The 14,002-nt window shown below is 47.9% G+C and overlaps 1 long non-coding RNA gene across 1 annotated transcript; it reads left to right on the forward strand.

Annotated features, from left to right (window-relative positions):
• Positions 1-9,076: 9,076 nt before the first annotated feature.
• LOC115600150 lies at positions 9,077-13,036 on the forward strand. Its single transcript, XR_003988828.1, has 2 exons — positions 9,077-9,478; positions 12,682-13,036. It is a non-coding gene; the product is annotated as an uncharacterized LOC115600150 (long non-coding RNA).
• The last annotated feature ends 966 nt before the right edge of the window (positions 13,037-14,002 follow it).

Consider the following 14,002-nt stretch of genomic DNA (forward strand, 5'->3'; position numbering starts at 1 on the left):
CCCAGATAAAAGATTTGCCTTTTTCATATGTGGTATTGCAATATGTGGATGATATTTTCCTGGGTACCACAGAACAGGGTCTCTGCCTCAAATTAACCATTGGACTATTGAATATGTTGGGACAGGCTGGATACCGGGTATCCAGAGAAAAGGCACAGCTGGTCAAACAAAAGGTCATCTATTTAGGATGTGAAATTTCGCAGGGAGTTCGTCGTTTGGGAGTAAATCGCATACAAGCCATATGTGCAATTCCAGTACCCCGCAATAATCAGGAACTAAGATCTTTTCTAGGAATGATTGGCTGGTGTCGACTGTGGATCCCCGACTTTGGGCTGACAGCCAAACCACTGTATGAGGTTGTGAAGGAACCGAGATTTAAGTGGGGACCCACGGAAGATAAAGCGTTCCGGGAATTAAAACAGGCCCTCAAGGAAGCACCTGCCCTGGGCCTGCCTGATCTAACCAAGGATTTTCAATTGTATGTACATGAAAGGCAAAAGTTAGCCTTGGGGGTGCTCACTCAGAAACTGGGGTCTTGGAAAAGACCGGTTGGGTACTTTTCTAAACAATTGGACTCAGTAAGTGGGGGATGGCCAGGATGCCTAAGAGCAGTGGCAGCCACAGTGATCCTGATCCAAGAGGCACGCAAGCTAACATTGGGCAAGCACATGAGAGTTTATGTACCTCACATGGTCATAACAGTATTGGAACAAAAGGGGGCCATTGGCTCTCATCAAGCAGGATGCTCCAATACCAGGCCCAATTGAGGGAACAGGATGATGTGGAGCTGAAAATAACAAATCACCTTAACCCAGCAGAATTCCTCAGGTCCACCCAGGAAGAAGGAGAGCCGGAACATGACTGTGTGGAGGTAATCGAACAAGTGTACGCCAGCCGGAAGGACCTGAAGGATGAGCCACTGCCGGACCCTGATTGGGAATTGTTCACGGACGGGTCCAGTTTTGTGGAAAAAGGTACCAGGTATGCAGGGTATGCAGTGGTTACCTTGCAGCAGATAGTGGAAGCAAAAGCATTGCCCCCGGGCACATCAGCACAGAAGGCAGAAATTTGGGCTCTGGTAAGAGCCCTGGTACTGAGCCAAGGGAAGAAAGTCAACATATGGACTGATTCCAAATATGCATTTGGAGTAGTACATGTGCATGGGGCTTTGTGGAAGGAACGGGGACTTCTTAATTCGCAGGGGTCGTCAATCAAACACAGAGAAGAAATAATCATGTTATTGGAAGCAATTTACAAGCCATTGGCAGTTGCAGTAATGCACGTCAAAGGACATCGGAACAATCCAGGAAAAGAGTTCCAGGGAAATCGACAAGCGGATCAAGTAGCAAAGCACGTGGCCAGAGAAGTATGGACTCAATTAGCTTTGCTACCCGCTCGGGGCAACCCTGCCGCTGCGCACATGGAAGACAAACCACATTACTCGCCAGAGGACGAGAAGTTGGCTCAAATATTGCAGGCACGGAAAATATCAAGGGTTGGTATGTGACCCCAACAGGACAGGTGATCCTGCCGGTAAGGATCATGAAGATAGTACTGGAAACAGAACACAATAAGTGTCACTGGGGTGCGGAGGCAATGGTAAAATTTTTGAAAAATGAAATATTCTCAAACCAGATGTTAACATTGGCAAAAAGAGTAAATGCAATGTGTCTGGTGTGTATCAAAAACAACCCAGTGGTAAGAAGGCAGGTACAAATGGGTAAGTTACAGGTAGGTCCCCAACCAGGAGATTATTGGCAAATAGACTTCTCTGAGTTACCAAAAGCCCAAGCATACAAACATCTGTTGGTGTATGTGTGCACATTCTCGGGATGGCCAGAAGCTTTCCCTTGCAGGACCAATCAGGCAAAGGAAGTGGTAAAAACACTCTTGAAAGAAATCATCCCTAGATTTGGGGTGCCGTTGGGGCTATCATCTGATAGGGGTCCTCATTTCACTGCAGGGATCGTGCAGGAGATTTCTGTAATACTAGGAATAACTTGGAATCTGCACACACCCTGGAGACCCCAATCAAGTGGTAAGGTAGAGCGGATGAATCAAACATTGAAAAACCAAATTAAGAAAATTTGCCAAGAAGCAAAAAATCCAGTGGCCGCAGGCATCGCCTGTAGCTCTGTTAAGAGTTAGGATTAAACCAAGGGAAAGGATAGGGGTAAGTCCGTACGAAATTTTGTACGGCAAACCCTACCATGCTACTACTTATCAGGGGGATCCTCATTTGGCGGGGGATCAGGTGATATTAAATTATGCATTGTCTCTGAATAAGACCCTTACAGCACTTAGAGGAGCGTTGCAGTGGAACCGACCGTTACCCCTGGAAAATCTGGTCCACGACATCCTTCCAGGAGACCAAGTCTACATCAGGAACTGGTCAGTGGAACCACTGAAGGAGACATGGGACGGTCCTCACCAGGTGATCATGACCACCTACACGGCTGTCAAGGTCGACGGAATCGACAACTGGATTCACTACACCAAGGTCAAGAAGGTCCCCACGCAATGGTCGGTAGAACCTTTGTCTCCAACAAGGATGGTGTTCAGAAGCAAGTCATGAGGACATTGATCTTTTGTAGTCCAATCATGACCGTGGAAACGGTAGTAAAGATCGATGTACCTGAGCCTTATCTGACAGTAGAGGAGGGATCCGAAGTTAATTTGACTTGTTGGTTTACTGATGATCAGGGAGCTGGATCCGCTGAAGCAAAAACAGGATGGAAATTGGTGACAGGAGGTAAAGTGATTATAAGAGGAGTACAAACAGTTTGGGATAGGCAACACCAGGCTGGAATAACCATGTTGCAGATACCTAGAGTGACCGAGGAAGATGAAGGGGAATATACCTGTATAGTATTAATTCGAGAAAGCTTTGGATATGGAGATCTGAAAGTGAGAATTAGACCCAAAAAAACCCAAGAAGGGTAAGAGAGAGAAAAGGGGTATAAATGAAGACTTGGAAATAATAGGGTTAGATGAGAAAGATGAGTGGCACGAACCCTCTTCTGGAGTTAAATTTGGATGGGTATTAGAATTACTATTTGCACCCATCTCAACTTATCGAAATAGGGAAATGTTATACAAATTATTAGGACAAACTGAGCGATTAGCTGCAGTTATTAAGAAAGGATTTAAGGACCTAAACCTGCAACTTCAGGCTACCACAAGAATGACCATACAAAACAGAATGGCCTTAGATATGATGTTGCTAAAAGAGCATGGTGTTTGTGGGTATCTGAATAATAAAAATGAACATTGTTGTGTGCATATCCCAAACCTTACCCAGGAAGTAGAGAAAGATATTAGCCAATTGGAACAGATTGAGGACAAGGTCCACGATGTTCAAAAAGAGGCAGAACACAATTGGGTTGGAGCAGTATTCAGCTCCCTAGGGATCCAGGTCTCTGGTTGGATATCATCAATTATACAATATGGAATTATGATAATTATCATTGTTGTGATTGCTTTAGTAATGTACAAGGGTTTATTGGGAATGATTATTAAAGAAACTCAACATACACGAAGGGTCATGAAGGCTATAACCCGGAAGGAGGTAATATCTCCAGAAGAAGGGACGCCTCCACCTGCTTATCAAGAGGCTTAAAGGTTGAGCATCCTTGCGAAGGAATAATCGAAGGATGCTCAAAAGGGGGGAATTGTTACAGTTTATAGTAGAAATAAAATAATATTGGTTGTAAAATTTTAAAATGGACGAACTAAGAGTTAGAAGGAGCTCGGGTAGACTAAAACTCTGGGAATAAGTAACTAGTTAAGAGTGAGCTCACCCTTACAAGAACAATGATCAAAGGAGAATAAGGAGTGTGTTGACCCCATCAGCAAAAACATTAATCAAAAGGAGAATAGTTAAGTAAACTGATACCATATACCAAAGATCAAGATAAAATATTGTATCCAGGTGGTGGGCCAGGTGGTAATGACAGCTGAAACGGTAAACCGTGGATTTACAGTTTAAGAGATGACTATCTATTGTTATTTGTAAGATCTATGTGACTGTTTGTCTATTGTTATCTGCATGATCTATGTGACTGTTTGTGACTAAAATTTATGTAACTCTGTACGTGGCCTGTAATGAAAAAGAGTATAAAAGCTGAACCAAAAACGAGGGTCTTCGGAACCCTGACTTGGGACGCTAGTCCTCAGGCTTCCCGGGCCCTGAATAAAGCACAGCATAAACTGACTCTGTTGGTTTGTGTTTTGGTTACGGGCAACAAAAAGGGGCTTTGGAGAGCTGGGCATATATAAAAATGTATGTATCCCTATTTTTTTTCCCAATTTCTTTTTTAAGGGTTTACAGAAATATGCCTTTTCAGCTTGACCGGTGGCTCCCTTTTACTGCGATATAATCATCACCCCTGTATCCCCTCTGTGCCATCCCTGCTCTAACCACCACGGAGCGTTGCCCTGGTGGGTAGGCTCCCTCCCCCAGATCCCTTGTGATGTCAGGCCCTGTTCAGCAGCATCCCTGTAGCTACCTTTTGGCTGAGCTCAGTCCCAAACTTGGGAGTCCCGCTCCTCCTCGGTAGCCTCAGGGAGGCTGGCAGGGTGCTGGCACTGCACGCTGATCCCAGCTGGATTTTTTCTGGTTTTGACCGTGGTGCCTGGCCAGTGCCCAACCCCTTCTTGGGAACCCCACACCCCACTGCTGCGCCTTGAGCCCTGCCTCCCCCGGCATGCTGGGTGACATATGTTTTCCCCCTGTTATTGCAGTAATTGCTGTAGCACGGTGCCTGCTGGGTGAGTCAGGACACCGACTGGACTGCCCCATCCTTCCCTGAGATGCCGTTAGCGCTTCCCAGGGGGGCAGAATGTAAGAAATGGGATGCGTGCCCCAGGCCCTCCGGGGCCAAGGAATGCCGGCTCTCCTGGCCCCTCTCAAAATGAGTCGTCCCCCCTCTCCCCCTTTCAGGCTTCTCCTTCTGGCAGCTGAATGGCAGCTGGACAGGGAGGATGCCAGGGTGGCCCACAGGCAACACATGCCAATGAGTTCAGAAGAGTGCCTGGCAGGGGCAATGCACCATCCTGACAGTGGTTTGGCTCCAGCCCTCTTATGCCACTGCACCTGGGACGGCTCATCTGGCCCCGTCACCTACCACACAAGACCGTCCCAGTACATCCCCACCTCTGGCAGATCCTGTGGGCTCCATCCATGTGGCAGCCCCATGTCCCTCCCGGTCCATACAACAGAGAGGCTGGACATTTTCAGCTCATATCCTTTGCACTAAAAAGGAGCCATTTCAGAGCTTTTGTCTCTAATTTGCTGTTAGGTTTTCGGGCTGTGTGAAATGCCTCTGCACTCCCTTTTCTTTATCTCTATTTTGCCCTGGGGACCCACTGCTTCTCCCTAGGGAAGCTCAGCACCTGGGTGGGCTTGGCCACCATTTTAGGTTGTTCTCTCCATGACTGGAGTGCTGCCATGGGTGGCTACAGGCTCTTCAGAAGGGACAGGCAGGGTAGGAGAGGTGGAGGGGTAGCCCTATATGTTAGAGAGTCTCTGGACTCTGTAGAAGTTGAAGTCGGTAATAATAAGGTGGAGTGCCTGTGGGTCAGAATCAGGGGGAAGGCCAACAAGGCTGATATCCTGGTGGGAGTCTGTTATAAACCACCCAATCAGGAGGATGAGGGTGATGAATTATTCTACAAGCAGTTGGCAGATGTTTCAAAATCATCATCCCTTGTTCTCGTGGGTGACTTTAACCTGCCAGATGTCTGCTGGGAACTCCACATAGCAGAGAGGAGGCAGTCTAGGAGATTCCTAGAGTGTATAGAGGATAATTTCCTGCTCCAGCTGGTAAATGAGCCTACCAGGAATGGAGCCCCGCTTGACCTTCTTTTCACAAACAGAGATGGGCTGGTGAGAGATGTAGTGGTCGGTGGACGTCTGGGACTCAGCGATCATGAAATAATAAAGTTTTCAATACTCAGGGATACAAGGAGGGTCATCAATAAAACCTCTACATTGGACTTCCGGAGGGCAGATTTTGGCCTATTCAGAAGACTAGTCCAGAGTATACTTTGTGAAACAGTCCTTGAAAACAAAGGGATTCAGAAAGGACGGACGTACTTCAAGGAGCAAGTTTTGAAAGCACAGGAGCAGGCTGTCCCAGTGCGCCGAAAGGCAAGCCGGTGGGGAAGATGACCGGTCTGGCTGAACAGAGAGACTTTGAAAGAAATTAGGGTTAAGAAGAGGGCCTACCAATTATGGAAAAAAGGGCTAATTACTCGGGAGGAATTTAGCAATATAGTTAGGTTGTGTAGAAAGAAAATTAGAGAGACAAAGGCACAACTTGAACTAAATCTCGCCACCTCTCTGAAGGATAACAAAAAGTCCTTCTACAGATACATCAATAGCAAAAGGAGGTGCAAGGAAACATCCATTCTTTACTGGACATGGGCGGGAATATAGTTGTCAAAGATGAAGAAAAGGCTGAGGTATTTAACACCTTCTTTGCCTCAGTTTTCAACAGTAAGACAGGTTCTCCTGAGGACAGCTGCCTTCTGGAGCTTATAGAAGGTGACAAGAATCTAAACAGCCCCCGTGTAATCCAAAAGGAAACAGTCCGTGATCTATTGAACTGTTTGGATCCCCACAAGTCTATGGGACCAGATGGGATCCACCCAAGGGTAATGAGAGAGCTGGCAGAAGAACTTGCCAAGCCTCTCTCTATCATCTACCAACAGTCCTGGCTCACTGGGGACATCCCAGATGATTGGAAGTTGGCAAATGTCACGCCAATCCATAAAAAGGGCCAGAGGGAGAACACGGAAAACTACAGGCCCGTCAGCCTGACCTCAGTGCCTGGCAGGGTTATGGAACAGATCATCCTCAGTGCAATCACACAGCAGCTGCAGGATGGGTGAGGGATTAGACCCAGCCAGCACGGGTTTAGGAAGGGCAGGTCCTGTCTGACCAACCTGATCTCCTTTTATGATCAGGTGACCCGACTGGTGGATGAGGGGAAGGCTGTGGATGTGGTCTACCTGGACTTCAGCAAGGCCTTTGACACCATCTCCCACAGCATACTCCTGAAGAAGCTGTCAGCCCACAGCTTGGACAGGGGCACTCTGCGCTGGGTTAGGAACTGGCTGGAGGGCCGGACCCAGAGAGTGGTGGTGAACGGGGCTGCATGCAGTTGGTGGCTGGTCACTAGTGGTGTCCCCCAGGGATCAGTGTTGGGTCCAGTTCTGTTTAATATCTTTATAGATGATTTAGATGAGGGGATTGAGTCCATCATCAGCAAATTTGCAGACGACACTAAGCTGGGGGGAGTGTTGATCAGCTGGAAGGCAGGAGGGCTCTGCAGAGGGACCTGGACAGACTGGAGAGTTGGGCTGATTCCAATGGGATGAGGTTCAACAAGGCCAAGTGCCGGGTCCTGCACTTTGGCCACAACAACCCCATGCAGCGCTACAGGCTGGGGACAGAGTGGCTGGAGAGCAGCCAGGCAGAAAGGGACCTGGGAGTCTAGACTGACAGGAAGCTGAACATGAGCCAACAGTGTGCCCAGGTGGCCAAGAAGGCCAATGGCATCCTGGCCTGTATCAGGAACAGCGTGGCCAGCAGGTCCAAGGAAGTAATTCTGCCCCTGTACTCAGTGCTGGTGAGGCTACACCTTGAGTACTGTGTCCAGTTCTGGGCCCCTCGGTTCAGGAAGAATATCGAGGTCCTGGAACAGGTCCAAAGGAGGGCAACTAGGCTGGTGAAAGGACTCGAGCACATATCCTATGAGGAGAAGCTGAGGCTGTTCAGCCTGGAGAAGAGGAGGCTCCGAGGAGACCTCATCACTCTCTACAACTACCTGAAAGGAGGTTGTAGCCAGGTGGGGGTTGGTCTCTTTTCCCAGGCAACTCTCAGCAAGACAAGAGGACACGGTCTTCAGCTGTGCCAGGGGAGGTTCAGGTTGTATGTTAGAAAGAATTTCTTTACGGAGAGGGTGGTCAAGCATTGGAATGGGCTGCCCAGGGAAGTAGTAGATTCTCCATCCCTGGAGATATTTAAAAAGAGACTGGATGTGGCACTCAGTACCATAGTCTAGTAACTGCAGCGGTAGTGGATCAAGGGTTGGACTTGATGATCTCTGAGGTCCCTTCCAACCCAGCCAATTCTATGATTCTATGAAGCACACTGTTCACTTCCAAACCTATAAAAATTTTACAGCTTTGGTCTTTGACCACTGATTGTCTCAATTAGACTGAAGTTTACTCTTACATCAAGTGAAACCGAGTTCCCCGTAATAACCCCCCTCCCTTTTTTTTATCTTTTTACACAGTTTCTACACTTCAGAGCATACATCAGATAACATTCATTACTGGGATAAAAGGATACTCACTTCACAACAATGTTTCCTGTCATACACACAGACACACACACCATTAACATTTAGCATAGAGACGAAACAAAGTTACCTAGGCTACAATCACACTTCATCACTTAGGATCCCACCAGCTGGTTGTTTCCTCTTACCCTCCTCCTTCCTCTTATAAATTCATGGACAGGTCCTTTGCGTCCCAGCGATCGCCCTTCCCTGTCGGGCCCCCTATTTACCCAATGAGGTCTGCCTTGCACAAGAAATCTCTGGTGCACTACCTCGGCAGCCTTGACCTGTCGCAACCGTCCTAAATGATTTAGGGGCCCATGTACCTTAAAATCCAATAAACATACCTTATCCGCAGTTCTTGTCCACCCCTGTGGAGGATTGGTTAGCCGAACAAGGGCATACAGACTTGACCAAAGTTGCAGACAACTTAGCAAGGGTCAGAGTGCAAGCTCTCTGACTTGCTGAGGTTGTACAAGATCAGCAGTTTGCAACCTTAGAGTCACAAGTGTCCTTGTACGTGCTGCTCAGCACATTGTGGTCAGCAAAGCAGGATGAAGAAATAGGCTGTATCAGTGAATAAAAGGAACAGAGAATGAAACTAACTTTCAAATTAATACACCAATCATGAGCTCAGTTTTTGCAATATGTATGAGCTAATTAACAAGAATATATTAACCTGAACTTGAAATACAATAAACGAGTTTGGTGGATTCTTATATTAAGCGTCTCCTTCTCCCTCATCGCGACAAATGGCGCCCGAACAGGGACAAAGAATGGCCCGGACCAGGAACTAAGGCCGGCCGGGACCAGGGACAAAACCGAACGGCGAGAGCCCCGGGGACAAAACCAAACGGCGAGAGCCCCAGGGACAAAACCAAACGGCGAGAGCCCCAGGGACAAAACCGAACGGCGAGAGCCCCGGGGACAAAACCAAACGGCGAGAGCCCCAGGGACAAAACCGAACGGCGAGAGCCCAGAAGCCACGGTCCGATGCAGTAACGGTCGATCTTGATGCAGCACAAGAGGCAGAAGAGCTGGACTCCGTGCCCCGAGCGACCTTATAGAAGAGTCTCGGTCGACGACACCGCCGAAGCCTTGCAGGGCTGCAACAGCGCGCTGACGATTTTGTAAGTATGGAAAGGCAAGCGGTGCTTTCATTATTCCAGAGCTTTTTAGAAAAGCGGGGAATTAAGGGTTTAGATTTGAAAAAGGAACTGCCAGGATTACTGGCAGCAGGGGTTGCCAAAGGTTGCTTTGCAGACCCCAATACAGTTTTAGAGGAAGGAGAATGGAGGCGTTTTGGGGACAAGTTGTGGGAAGGTACAATAGAGGATGATAAAATTGCTAAGAAATTAGGGAAACAGTGGCGGGTCGTTATCAATGCGTTACAACAACATAAGGCTGAGCAACAGGCTGCTCGTGCAGCGGCACAGCGCCTGGGAGAGCCCAGTCCTCCTGTTGTTGTTACAGAGCCTAATTGCCCATTACCCCCCGCTACCAATGTCATAAATATTCCGACTGAGCCCTTAGGAAAGGGAAGTGATTTGCTGTCTGCCCCTGCTGTGCCTCCTACTCCGGAGGGTCCTTCTACCCCCTTGTCGGGTTCTGCCCCACCACCAAATTTTTTAGATCCTCCTGAGCCTCCTTCAAATCCTTTTTTGGAATCCTCTAAATTGTCAAGAAATCCATTTAGGGATAGTGCTCCTGTTCTTCCGCCTGAGGAGCTGCAAATGACTGCCATGAGACGGCAAATGTTGTGGCAAAATATTGCTGCAGACGCTATGCAGGCGGGAGATAGGGACGCAGCCGAGTCTTTAACCAGTGCGTTCCCAGTAGTTTATTCTCAAGTACCTGGTGGTATGCAGGCGAACATTAATAATCAGGACTGGAAAATACTATCTCAGTTACGTGCCACTGTCAGTGAAAACGGAGTGCAGAGTGAGCCTGTTCGGCAAATGTTGGATTATATCTGGGGAGGTAATCTGCTTCTGCCAGAAGATATTAAGAACATCATGAAATTGATTCTTACCCAGCATCAGCAATTGCTATACAATGCATACTGGCAATCATTCTGCCAGGAGTCAGTGGCAGTGCAGAGGCAGGCTGGCGATCCTTTGTATGGAATAACACTTGAGGAGCTAATGGGTCTAGGTCCGTGGCGTCGGTCTGAGGCACAAGCACTGTTGGGACCAGATAAAATCAGGGAATCCATGCATTTAGCACGTCTCGCTTTGAGGCGCGTTAAAGCGCCTGGAGGAGTTCCGTCTTATATGGGAATCAAGCAGGGGAGGGAAGAGCCTTTCGGGTCGTTTGTGGACAGAGTTGCTAGCGCTATTCAGGCAGCCGGAGTTCCGGAGTATATGCATGGGGCTTTACTAAAACACTGTGCCATTCAAAATTGTAATTCTGTAGCCCGTAGTGTCATCGTTACGCTTCCAGGGACTTGGTCGATAGAGGAATTATTAGAGCGCATGCAAAAAGTACCTCAGGGGCCAAATGCTATGTTAGTAGAGGCAGTTAAGGACTTAGGTGAAAGCCTAAGGGAAAAGGCGAGGGCGACTAGCTCTCAGGTGTTAGCTGCTCTTGCACCCCTGCAAAGCCCGGCTGCATTCGCTCAGCGAAACCGAGCAACAAAATATCGCTGTTTCCGATGCGGCGCCCCTGGACACATGCGACGAGAATGCCAAGCTGGCCCGGTGTGGTGTATGCGCTGCCACCACAAATCGCACGCCAACCCCCTGGCCTGTGACTGTCACCTCTTCCAGCTGGTGCCCCGCAGCCACCGCCGCCGCCTGAGCGCCGTGATGGATTTCCAGGAGGAATTACACTGCCTGCTTCTCACCCTCCCGGCTCCTGTCGGGATCCTGAGCCTGGCCGACCGGCAGCCCCTCAACTGCAGCGAGGCGAGGGAAACGGTGCTGGAAGGCCACTTGGGTGACACGCTGACCCTGAGCTGTGACACTCGGTTGCAGGGGGTGCAGAGCTGGTACTGGGCGACCCCGGGAGGTGAAAAGGCACCGGAGGAAAGCGGGAACGGCAGCACCCTGCTCCTGGCTAACGGGAGCCTGCAGCTGCGAGCCCTGCGCCCCGAGGATGCCGACACCTACTCCTGTTGGGTGGGGGGTTCTGTCCTCAACGAGACCCTCTACGTGGAGCTGCGGGTGCACAACTTCACCCTGCACGGTCCCCACGACACCCTCAACACCGTCTACACCACGCTGGTGGGCTGCATCCTGAGCGTGGTCCTGGTCCTCATCTATCTGTACCTCACCCCTTGCCGCTGCTACTGCTGCCGCGGCCCCGAGAAGCCCCCGCCTTCCCCCGCGACGACAGCATCAACTCCTTCGTCCTCAGGGAGGCGCACGCCAGGGAAACAGATCAAAGAGTGCGAGAAGCCGCAGCATGAACACCCCAACTTCGGTTCTAGTGTGCACCCTTCCAAACACCTCCAAACAGCCACCTCTCTCCAGCAACCAGCCACTTCCACATCCCTCCCACGACAACTCCAGCCAGCCACGTCCCTTCAACAGCAACCAGTAGAAGCCTCTGGCAGGACCTATCAACAGCAAACTCCAAAAAGATCCCTCTGAGCATCATTGACCCAGTAAAATATGAGTGAAAAACCATGTGGAACTCTTTTATTAGAGCCATCGTCTGCCAGACTTAAGGGTCCATTTGTCTTACCAGGACTAAAAGACAGTGACTATACTAGAGAAACCTGTATTATGACTATAACTTGAACACTGCCTATGGTAAGACTAAAAAGAACTCGAATTGCCTAGTTAGTTCCAACATGACAACTAACTGATACAGCAACTGCTTCTTTGACAGTTTCTCACTGAGCAACAGCGTTTGGCTCTACGGGAGGCACGGCCTTACTACACCTCCCGATGGATCGACGCCCCAAAGCACTGTGAGAGCATCAACTGGACCAGTGTCACATTACAGCATTACTAGACAAACTGTGTCTGGTGCCTTTGCCGTTTATAGGCTCAGAGTTCTGTCTTTGAACAATTCTATTAGGCCTTTCCTCTCATACTATAAGGTGTTGATAAAAGACTTATTAATGTCGTGAGTCACATGACTGTTTATATGTTGATTATGGGATCCCTTGTCTATATGTTGATTGTTGATTGTGGTTTTCTTTTTTGTTGTCGTATTGCCAAGTAGATGAACTTAGTTTTTGATAGTTTAATACAGATGCTAACAAGATTTTAATAGTATCAGACAGGTAATTTTACAATATCGTGTTGCCTCTAACTTTTATTATTTACTTTTAGGGTATGTTTGTGAAGATTGTGATAACGTGTATTGCATTTTAATTTGGCAGCTATGAAGGAACTAGGACTCCATCGTGCTGTGAGCCAGTGGGACTTGGAGACGCTTATAGGGGCCCCCCGACAAGATTCCGTCGGATAAGCCTCTCCTATCCCTCCTTTGACTCTCTTCACTAGTGGATGCCAAACCTTCCTAATATTAAACAGAGCTCTGTTTGAGAGTACGTGTGTATGAGTGCTTGTGTGAAACGGAGATATGCCATGAATGCAAAGTCGACTTACACTTGATTATGGGAAACAAAATCCAATTAATAACCTATTAACCAGTATGTTTTGATTTGTTAACTGAGTAGTTTTAGATTGCTTCATAAGGGCATTATGATATTGAATGTATTTTTAGGTTCTGCATGTTTTGTTGTTTGTCTTATGTTTGTTTGAGAATTGGTACTGCAAAAGTTTTTAACCAAACATGGGCTTGTGCAAAAATAAAAACGGGGGATTTGTGAACCCTTTGCCATGCTCAACCCCATGTTTGAGGGGCCAATGAGATCGGCCCACAAGGTGGTCACAGAAACACTATGTAAGAAAAAGTTACTACACAATGACCAGTACCACTGATTTTTATATTGCAATGGCTTCTGCCACACACCCCTTTTCATACCTGCTTAATAGGAGTCCCAGGGTTTAATGTATCTTTGGTCAATTTTCAAGTGGCTCCTGTGATAATAGCCTTTCCCTAGGAAACTGCTCAGCAAAACTGATTTTGGGCCTCAAGAAATCCCTTCCATGAGACCCTCAAGAATTGAATTTATTAGGATCCCAGAAAATTGGTAATGTATCAGGAAATTGGACACCAACCTGTATAGTTTTTGGTCCCAAATATGCTGCTCGGCCGTATCCTATTACCTGGCAGGATGTTAGTCCTAAGACTTGGGAATATACCTATGAATCTGGGTATTGTGGATACAATGGCTCTGTCAAAATGCGACCTATAGGCTCTACTCATAACCCCCGTGATAATACTGTGCTAATTTGGGTCAATGATACTGCCAAGGCTCTACCTCCTGGAATATTCTTGATTTGTGGAGATAGAGCATGGCAAGGTATTCCCCATGATATAGTTGGCGGACCTTGTTATTTAGGCTCACTAACTCTTTTTGCACCTCACTTTGCTGACTTGCGGAGACTAACAAAACAGCGTGACAAGCGTAGTATTGGCCTTACACCACAGTGTAATGATAAGGTTGAGCTTTTAAGTGTAGCAGCTAAAGCAGCTTTAGCTATTTTTATTCCTGGCGGTGCAGCAGCGAATGCCTTGAGTAACCTTGCAAAATTGGCTTGTTGGTCTGAGAAGCAGGCAAATGTTACTACTGA

Source organism: Calypte anna, chromosome W, assembly GCF_003957555.1.
Source record: "Calypte anna isolate BGI_N300 chromosome W, bCalAnn1_v1.p, whole genome shotgun sequence".
NCBI classification, from domain to species: domain Eukaryota; kingdom Metazoa; phylum Chordata; class Aves; order Apodiformes; family Trochilidae; genus Calypte; species Calypte anna.